An 8,654-nucleotide genomic window follows, 5' to 3' on the forward strand; every position below is an offset into this window, starting at 1 on the left:
TATTTTTGCTAAACACTTTCTTATAATTGGTCTTGTAGATCGTAAATCTGCTACTGATCAAGTAGAATTTTTTGTAGTTTTATATTTGAGGGCTTGGGGTTTTGTATTTTTGAAAAAAGAAGGAGTATTTGAAAACGGTTTCTGTTGTTGGACTCGGGCATCATCAGCACAGCCATCTTCACCTAAAGTCCTATTTCTGTGCTGAGCAGACCTCACTCAAAAGTATGAGCCACAAATTGCACTAAAAATCTCTTTCATGCCATAGTGTTCTAACGTAAAGGTTTTGCATCACTGACTGGAATGATGGTCAGATGCAAACACACCTGGGAACCAGGTGACCTAGTGTCTCAGAATCTGACTCCTGGCCTGGCAGGGTGGGTTGTGTCTGTTGTTATTCACTGCCGTGCTTTTTCTCATCCTGCCGTTTCTGACCTATGATGTGTGGCTCCAAAGTCATGAACTTAAAAACCAACATGAGTCATTAGGGCCTGCACCAGCCAAATGAGCACTTGATCCACATGAGCGCTCACTACACAGCCCCTCATCCTTGTTTCCCAAGTTCCTGGTGAAACAGCCCTCACTGACTGGCCCTGTTTCCTCCCATGGACCACCCTCCCACCCACTGTACATTTGTTTCTGATCCTGCCACCACTACCTGAAGGGAAGATAATGTCAGTATGGCTTATTGTTGATGTTGTTAATTAACCTTCATTTGTTTCTCTTGGTGATTAATAAATATCTCTCAGGAGAAACTTTCAGGAGAGCTTCCAATTTCTCCTCCAACTTTCACCTACTGAATTCTAGAATCTAGCAAGTGGGTTTTACCTACAGCCGTTTTTACTCTGTCATACTGGTGATTTTTTCACTTTTCTCATCCCTTCTGCATTTAGTAATTAGAATTCTGTGAGGAAAAGTTGCTCCCCTAGATTTTTATTCAGTAATTTATTTATATAGCATGGATTTGTGGCATGGGCTGTAATTCAACATGACCATTACTTATTTTAGAATTGTTCCAGCTCTGGCCACTGGGAGTCCTTTTGAGTTGGCTCCTGTGACTTTTCAACAAGACCTCATCCTTTTCTGAATGGTTGTAACTGTAACCTCCATGCACTCCAGGAAGACCCTGTCATTTCTTTATGATAACTTCTACCTCACCACTACCTTGTGAGATCTGCTGCTTTCCCCGGGATCATAGCTTTACTCACACCCTTATCAGTCTGCCATCCCATTTCTTCTTTCACCATTTTTGCTAAATCTCCATACTACCTCAATTATTATTAGCTTAACACACTTTCTTTCAATTGTGTCATCTCTGTTCTTTAAACTTCAGTATATCTACCTAAGAAGGAAAATTTTAAATCAACTCAAACAAAGGGTCTTACCCAGACCGTAATCAGATTTTCCTAGTCATTGCCGAGATGTGCTTTTATAGCTGGCTTGTTTGAACCTGGATCCAAATGTGCTCTATTGATTGCATTTGGTTGTCTGATTTCAAGTTTCTCTTAATCTAAAGCAATCTCTTCTCACTTTTTTTAATACCTTGTGTGACCCCAAGAATAATGTAGAAATATATTTCCCCCCTCTCTCCACCCAATTCCTAGTATAGCTAACAACTTTTATATTACTTATATTAAGGTTTAACTGTTTAAATTTAGAAGCCCTCATTTTTTAATTTATTTTTAATTCTGATAAACACAAGACATAAAATTAACCATCTCAGATATTTTTAAGTGGTCAGTAGTGTTAAGTAGAGCCACATTATTGTGCAGTAGATACTCAGGACTTTTCATCTTGAAAAACTCAAATTCTGTATCCATGGAACAAGAACTCCCCATTTCCCCGTCCCTCCAGCCATGTCAGCCATCATTCTAGCTCTCATTTTTTTAAAGCTTTGTGTGATTAAGCCAGTAGTCCTGGAAGAAACTAGGTCAGTTGTCCTGTGGAATGTCCCCCCTTGTAAATGTGTCTGTTTGCTTCCTGTGGTATCCTTGTCCCTCTCTCCCTGTATTTTCTGTAAATGGAAGTTAGTGCTAAACTCTGGAGAATTTAGTTTGATTCGTCTTCAGCTGCTTTGGCAGGAATACCTCGTAGGTGGTTTTGTGTACTTTATATCATATCCCGGTCAAGTTTTTTGCCCTGCCAAAGGTCTAGGCTCTTGAAGTCATTCTCCAAGCCACTGCACCATTCACAGGCAGGAAGGTTTCAGAGTTTTCACCATCCGTGGACTCTTCATGATCCAGCTGCATGTTCCTTCTTCACCACCTCTTCTAGACTTTTCTTTACATGCCTCTCCCCATTACTGCATCCTGGTCTTTAGATATTTGGATTAAGAGGTGATGGAGACTCCTCGAGGGGGTCTGCTGTGGAACATTTGTCGAGGGCCCTGGGCCAAGGCTTCTTAAGAGACCTTAACTCTAGAAAGCCAGGGAGCATCAGACTTGACTCTGTTCCGATGCTGCTTTCATACCACAGATGGCAGCGGTGACAACATGGATAGTTAACTCTGCCGGTCATCCCTGGACTAGTTGGAATTTATGAAATATGCACAAGCCACTGCCTCCATCCTTTTCAAGCTGAACTCTAGCTGCCTGTGGTGGCAGCAACCTCAGCCTGTTATCTTTCACCTTGCTGCTTTTCTTGCTGCTATTCTAGTGGGCCCCCAAAGATAATGCTATTTGTGGCTTTTCCCAGCAAATTCCTGATACATCAGACAGTGTGAGCACTGCTCTTATACTCAGGCTGTGTTTTTTAATGTAGAAACACTCATGTTTTAAGCTTTGTTTTGATTATGCAAGTAATACATATCTGTTGAAGACAATTAGAAAATACTATCATCTTTGAGGATTTGTTTTTTTTTTTTAATATTTGTATTTCCCTGTCTTAGATATACTTGCTGCCAGAAGAGGTATACACTGTTCAGACATTTTTCCCTGTGTATAGGTTTCTATAGATTTTTAAAGAAAATACATACTATTTTAAAGGTGGCAATTTTTCTTGTAATATATCATGAACATCTTCCCACATTCCTAAATGTATCCCCCAGTTTCATCTTTCAGGACTACCTCATACTTGGTTGCATAGATGTGGCCTAATTTATTTCACTAGACTTCTAGGTTTGGAAAATGGGGTTACTGTTCTTTATCTCTTTTTTTATTCTATTGCGATCCTTTTATTTTTTTTTTATTTAGTTATAATTAACATACTGTATTATATGAGGATGGGGGGATAGACCGGAAAAGTGAGGGGATTAAGAAGTACAAACTTCCAGCTATAAAATAAGTCACAGGAATGTGATGTACAAATAGGGAATATAGTCAGTACTGTTGTGACAGCTTTGTGGTGGCAGATGGTAACTGTGCTGATTGTGGTGATTGTTGCTGAATGTGTAAGAATGCTCACTCCCTGTGTTGTACACCTGAAACTTATCTGGTACATGTGTGCTGCTTCCCCATTACCTCCTGAGTCTTGGAATTTCCATCAGCAACTTGCTCTGATGTCTTTGCATGTGGTTGTGTTCCCCAAGGAGAAGTTCCCAGCAATAGACCTTCTGGGCCAAAAGGTATCAGTATCTTGAAGGCTTTGGAGGCATCCCTCACCTTCTCTCCTCAAGGTCAAAAAGATGTGTACACTGTTTTTTTTCTCTTGGGAGCAAGTGAACTACTCAACTCTCCCCTATACTCACTTTCTCTGTGAAGAATTTGCACTCTTAACCCTGCTTAGGGAGGAAGAGGCCTGTTTTCAGGCCTGGAAAAATCCACAGATAAAGTAGTTTGTTCACACCCTCATTTGACCAGTTGTGTTAGGTTTACTTTCCTCATTAAACAGTATTAAGCATATTAAATAAAATTTAAGAAGCGCAACAGGCTAATAAACTCCCCTCTGGGGTGCTCTCATCAGAGCACACACCCAGGACCATGCTTGTGTTCACTTGATGAGGAGCCCCTTGGCAGGGCAGGGAGAATGTGGGCTTTGGAGCCAGGCCGACGTGAAGGCAGAGCCAGGCCCCTCCTCAGAAGCTGATTAACCTCCCTTTCTCAGGAAATGCGGTAACAGTGTCTCTCCTTGGAACTCATGAAAGGCCTGGCGCTCGTCTGTGCAACAGAGCCTAACAGTGCCTGGTACATAGTAGGCACTCAGGGGGTGTTCTTAAAGTTCTCTTAGTGACAGTTGCTAAACCACAGAATTCTAGACCACAGCCATACATCAGATACAACCACACCTTAGCCTATTTGAGTATTCACTGTACTTAAAATAATTTTTCTGAGTAAACATTTTTCGTATAATTACAGATTGGAGTTCTTTCTCACTAATTTGTAATGACAATTTAAAAATGACAGTGATATAAAGGTTCGATAAACAGATAATAAAGCATTGTATTTGTAGTTGCTCTCTGAAGATAGATTTCCAAAAAGTGGTATTACCAGATGAGACAGGAAAAGTATTTCTGTGGTTCTCAAAAGATGGTGCAGAATTTGTTTCCTGAGGGGCAGCACTCACAGCCACCAGCTACAGGCAGGGCAGGAGACGGGTGGGCAGGGATGTGTATAGCTAATCAGTCACGCTGGCCCAGAACCTGAAGACTGGCCCACAGGCTTTCTCAGCATAACACTCCATTTCAGACAGACTGAGCAGTTCATATTTGCAAAGAAATGGCTTTCCCACACCTGGTATAAATAAGCATTTGAACAACATTACCAGCATTGGATATTTGTTACTTAAACCAAGAAAATGTTTGCCTGTTTGATGAGCCAAAAAAGTGATTCTTGCTACCTCGTCAATTCCCTCCTGCCCCTGTATGCTTTTAAACTTCTCTGAGTATAATCTAGGCCTTTTGCCCAATTTACTGTTGTATCTGTGCTTTTTTTCTTTTTTACTGATTGCACAAACTCGTTTTCCTTTTTTTAAAACGATTGCTATTGTTCATTTGAGAGCAGTACTTGACTCATTAAAAATAATTTCAATTTTACGAAAAGGAAGATCTCTCTCTCTCTGCCTTGGTGTCTTGTCTGGTGTCTAGAGAGAGGGGACTGTTCTGCCCTCCCCCAAATAAGTTAGGTATATAGACCCCAACTTCTGTGAAAGAAACTGAGCCAAGACAGGTGACTGAGAGCCAAATCAACAAAGATTTATTAGCATGTGTTTTGTCTAGTGTGAGACACAGGGAAGCTCCCAGAGGTGAGTGCCCCAAAGAGGGGCCAGGATTTGCAGTCTACGTACCTGACTTACGGGCTTCCCTGGTGGCTGAGACATTCAAGAATCTCTCCCTGGGGAGAGATTGGCTGGCTGGGGAGGCTGGGGACTGTTGCTCAGGTCTGTGCTGCAGATCAGCTTCAGGTGTACAGCGAAGGGCCTCAGTCAGACAGATAACGTGAATCCATTCTCAGGCCATTTTGATACCTGGCCCAGAGGTGGCAAACATGAGTTCCTTTTTCCCTCCCTTGGGCACACCAAACCCAGACTGCCAGGAGGCTGGTGAAAGGAGTCCCTCCCCGGACTCCCTGGGGAGAGGAGACCAGCAGGTCCTGCAGGAGGGAGACCTGCGAGCATGTGAGCCCAGGCCCTCATCTCCCCCTCGGGCCTCATTCCTCCCGAAAGCAGAGCGACATCATTTCCAAACGCCCTCGAGGATTTCCCCAGTCGTGACTTCGCATTCATCTCAGGAGGCTGTGCCTCTAGGTGACTTGAAACCCTGCACTGAACACCACCGTGAAGCGGATGGCATTGCTGAAACCAGGAGTCCCTAGTCCCTGTTTAAAAATACACACGTGGCAGCTGACGCCTGACGTAGGTTCTGCACCCGCTCTGCTTCCCCTGCCACCCTGTTTTCTGCTCCTCAGGGGCTTCAGCTCAAGGATTCAGGGTCCCGCTTTGGGTGACTGCACCTGGAACATCTCCAGCGGGAGTTAGAATCCAGCCGCAGTTCCTTCGCCGCCAATCCCTTTGCTGCCCCCTCCCGGCTTGGGAACAGAAACAGTGTGGCGCTGCGCCCACCCCCGCTGCGACGCCCTGGGGGATGTCAGAGCTGCCTCTGCTTCTTTCATACCTAGTTGCAAAAGTGAAAACTTCTTCCTGAGTCCGTGTCACTCAGGCTTCGCCTGTGGCACGGGGCTCAAGACCCTGCTGGCTAATGCAGGAGACGCGGGCTTGGTTCCCGGGTGGGGAAGATCCCCCGGAGGAGGGCATGGCCACCCGCTCCAGTGTGCCTGCCTGGAGGAGCCCCTGGGCAGAGGAGCCTGGGGGGCTGCAGTCCACGCGGGTCGCACAGAGTGGCACACGACTGAGCGACTACACGGCAATTGTATTGTTCTTAGGGGATGAGGGGCGGAAGACCTCGTCCACCACCCGCTGCGCGGGGTCTCCGAGTCCCTGCTGTGGCCCCGGGCCTGAAGCCCGCGCTGCCCGCTGGCCGGGAAAACACAGCCGCGAGGGCCCCTCCGCGCCGGCCGCCGCGGGACCGGCCCCCGCCTCCCGCCGCTAGGTGGCAGCAGGCCTCCGCCGGAGCCCAGGCGGCCGGCGCGCCAGATCGGCCGAGAGACGCGGGCCTTCCCGCGCGCCCGCCCAGCCGGCCGGCCCCTCCCAGGCTGCCGGGCCGCGCCCCCTCGAGACCACCCCGCACCCGCAGACGCGCTCCCAGGGCGCCCCCTCGCCTTCGCTCTGCGCCTGCAAGCGCCTCGCCCTGCATCCCCGGTCCCCTCGGCCCCCCAGCCCTGAGCACCGTCCCCTACCCTTCAGAGCCGCGGCGCGGGACTGCCCCCCGCTGCACCCAACCCGGCTGTGACTTGGCACGGGTGCCCAGGGGCACGGAGTCGGGGTGGGGTGGGACTTGGCGCAGTGCTGGACCGGGGCGTCCCGCGTGGGGCGGGGGTCCTCCAAACGTGCCTGGGAGCCACCAGGGCAAAAGCGCGGAAGGAGCGGCTCAAGACCCCCCGCGCGCCCCGAGTCCACACGGGTGCTCAGATCGAGCGCTTAAAACTGCCTGCAACAAGTTTGTTGTCATCAGGGTCGGAGGACTGGAAATTCTGGCCTCACACCCCCTCTGTGAGCCTAGCGTCCTGGCATCCCTGACTCCCTGGCGGGGGGGTTCCCCCTGGTACCCAACACCCGCCCCTCCCTCCCCTCCCCTAACCCACCTGGTCCCCGCCCGGGGCCCAGGGCTTCCAGGAGCCGGGCCGTGGGCTTGCCAGGGAAGAACCGTGTTCTACCGCCGAGCTGCAGAGACACAAGGGCCTGGACGCCCGGGGGTGGGGCGGGGAGGCCCGGGGGCTGAGGTCCCACCCTGCAGACTCCCCAAATGCACAGTGACACCCAGGCTCGCGCCGACCCCTCTCCCAAACACCCACACACTCACTCGTGCTCACAATGGCCCACTCGCAAAACCCCCAAGATGGTGGCAAGCGACAGTCTTTTGCAATGGGCACGCACTTGCCGAAACACACCCCGCCTGGCCTGCGTGTGAAGGACGGGCCTTACCCTTAAGGACGGACTCTGGTCAGACCTTCATCCAGAGGATTCCCGGCCCCAAAGCTGAGAAATGCTCTAGACATCTGGGTAGCTGGCCCTTTGGGACTATTACGAATGGACCTGTTAGGAACATGCTTTCTACATATGCAGGTATGTATATAAAGTTTATATGCATATATCTATATATCTATATATATATAGAGAGATATGTATATATAAATATATAATATGCATGGGGAATGTTGCTGCTGAAGCTGAAGCTCCAGTACTGTGGCCACCTGATGTGAGGACCTGACTCATTGGAAAAGACTCTGATGCTGGGAAAGATTGAAGGCAGGAGGAGAAGGGGATTAGAGGGGATGCGACTGTTGGATGGCATTACTGACTCAAGGCACATGAGTCTGAGTAAACTCTGGCCGCTGGTGGTGGACAGGGAGGCCTGACGTGCCTGGGGGTGGCAAAGACTCGGACATGACCGAGCAACCGAGCTGAACTGAAGATCTAATAAATACCCAAATCCATAGAAAAGCTGAATGTTCAAGTGAATTGTAGAACGCATCCCACTCAGTCTACTGGAGGCCTCCTTAAGCGCAGAGCGATGTTCACGGGGGCCTGGGTGACTAGGGGGCCGGCCTGGGCATCCCAGGCTGCTGGAAACAGCGTCTTCCGCCTCTTACCCACGGATCCCCTGTCCTGAAACTGTGATCAAATGCTGCCAGGCACCCTCCGGGGACAGACAACCACTCCCAGCTGAGACCCAGTGGGCAGAGCGCTGTGCAGCATATGCTTCTGTACAGTGTGATCGTCTAGTACATATCTTTGAACATGTATGAGCCTGAGCACATACACAAACACACACCACATCTGAAGGGCCGAGAGCCTAGGGATTGAGAATGTTGCTGCTGCTGCTAAGTCGCTTCAGTCGTGTCTGACTCTGTGCGAGCCCATAGACGGCAGCCCACCAGGCTCCGCCGTCCCTGGGATTCTCCAGGCAAGAACAATGGAGTGAGTTGCCATTTCCTTCTCCAGTGTATGAAAGTGAAAAGTGAAAGTGAAGTCGCCCAGTCCTGTGCGACTCCTCCCGAGCCTGTTGAGCGGCCGATAAACAGCACCCTGACCTCCGGTAAGGAGAAGGCGGCACAGGAGATGGAATTCAGTCATGTCGCAAACGATTCAATCAACCAAGCCTCCAT

Source organism: Giraffa tippelskirchi, chromosome Y, assembly GCF_054371585.1.
Source record: "Giraffa tippelskirchi isolate mGirTip1 chromosome Y, T2T-mGirTip1v1.2.pri, whole genome shotgun sequence".
NCBI classification, from domain to species: Eukaryota; Metazoa; Chordata; class Mammalia; order Artiodactyla; family Giraffidae; genus Giraffa; species Giraffa tippelskirchi.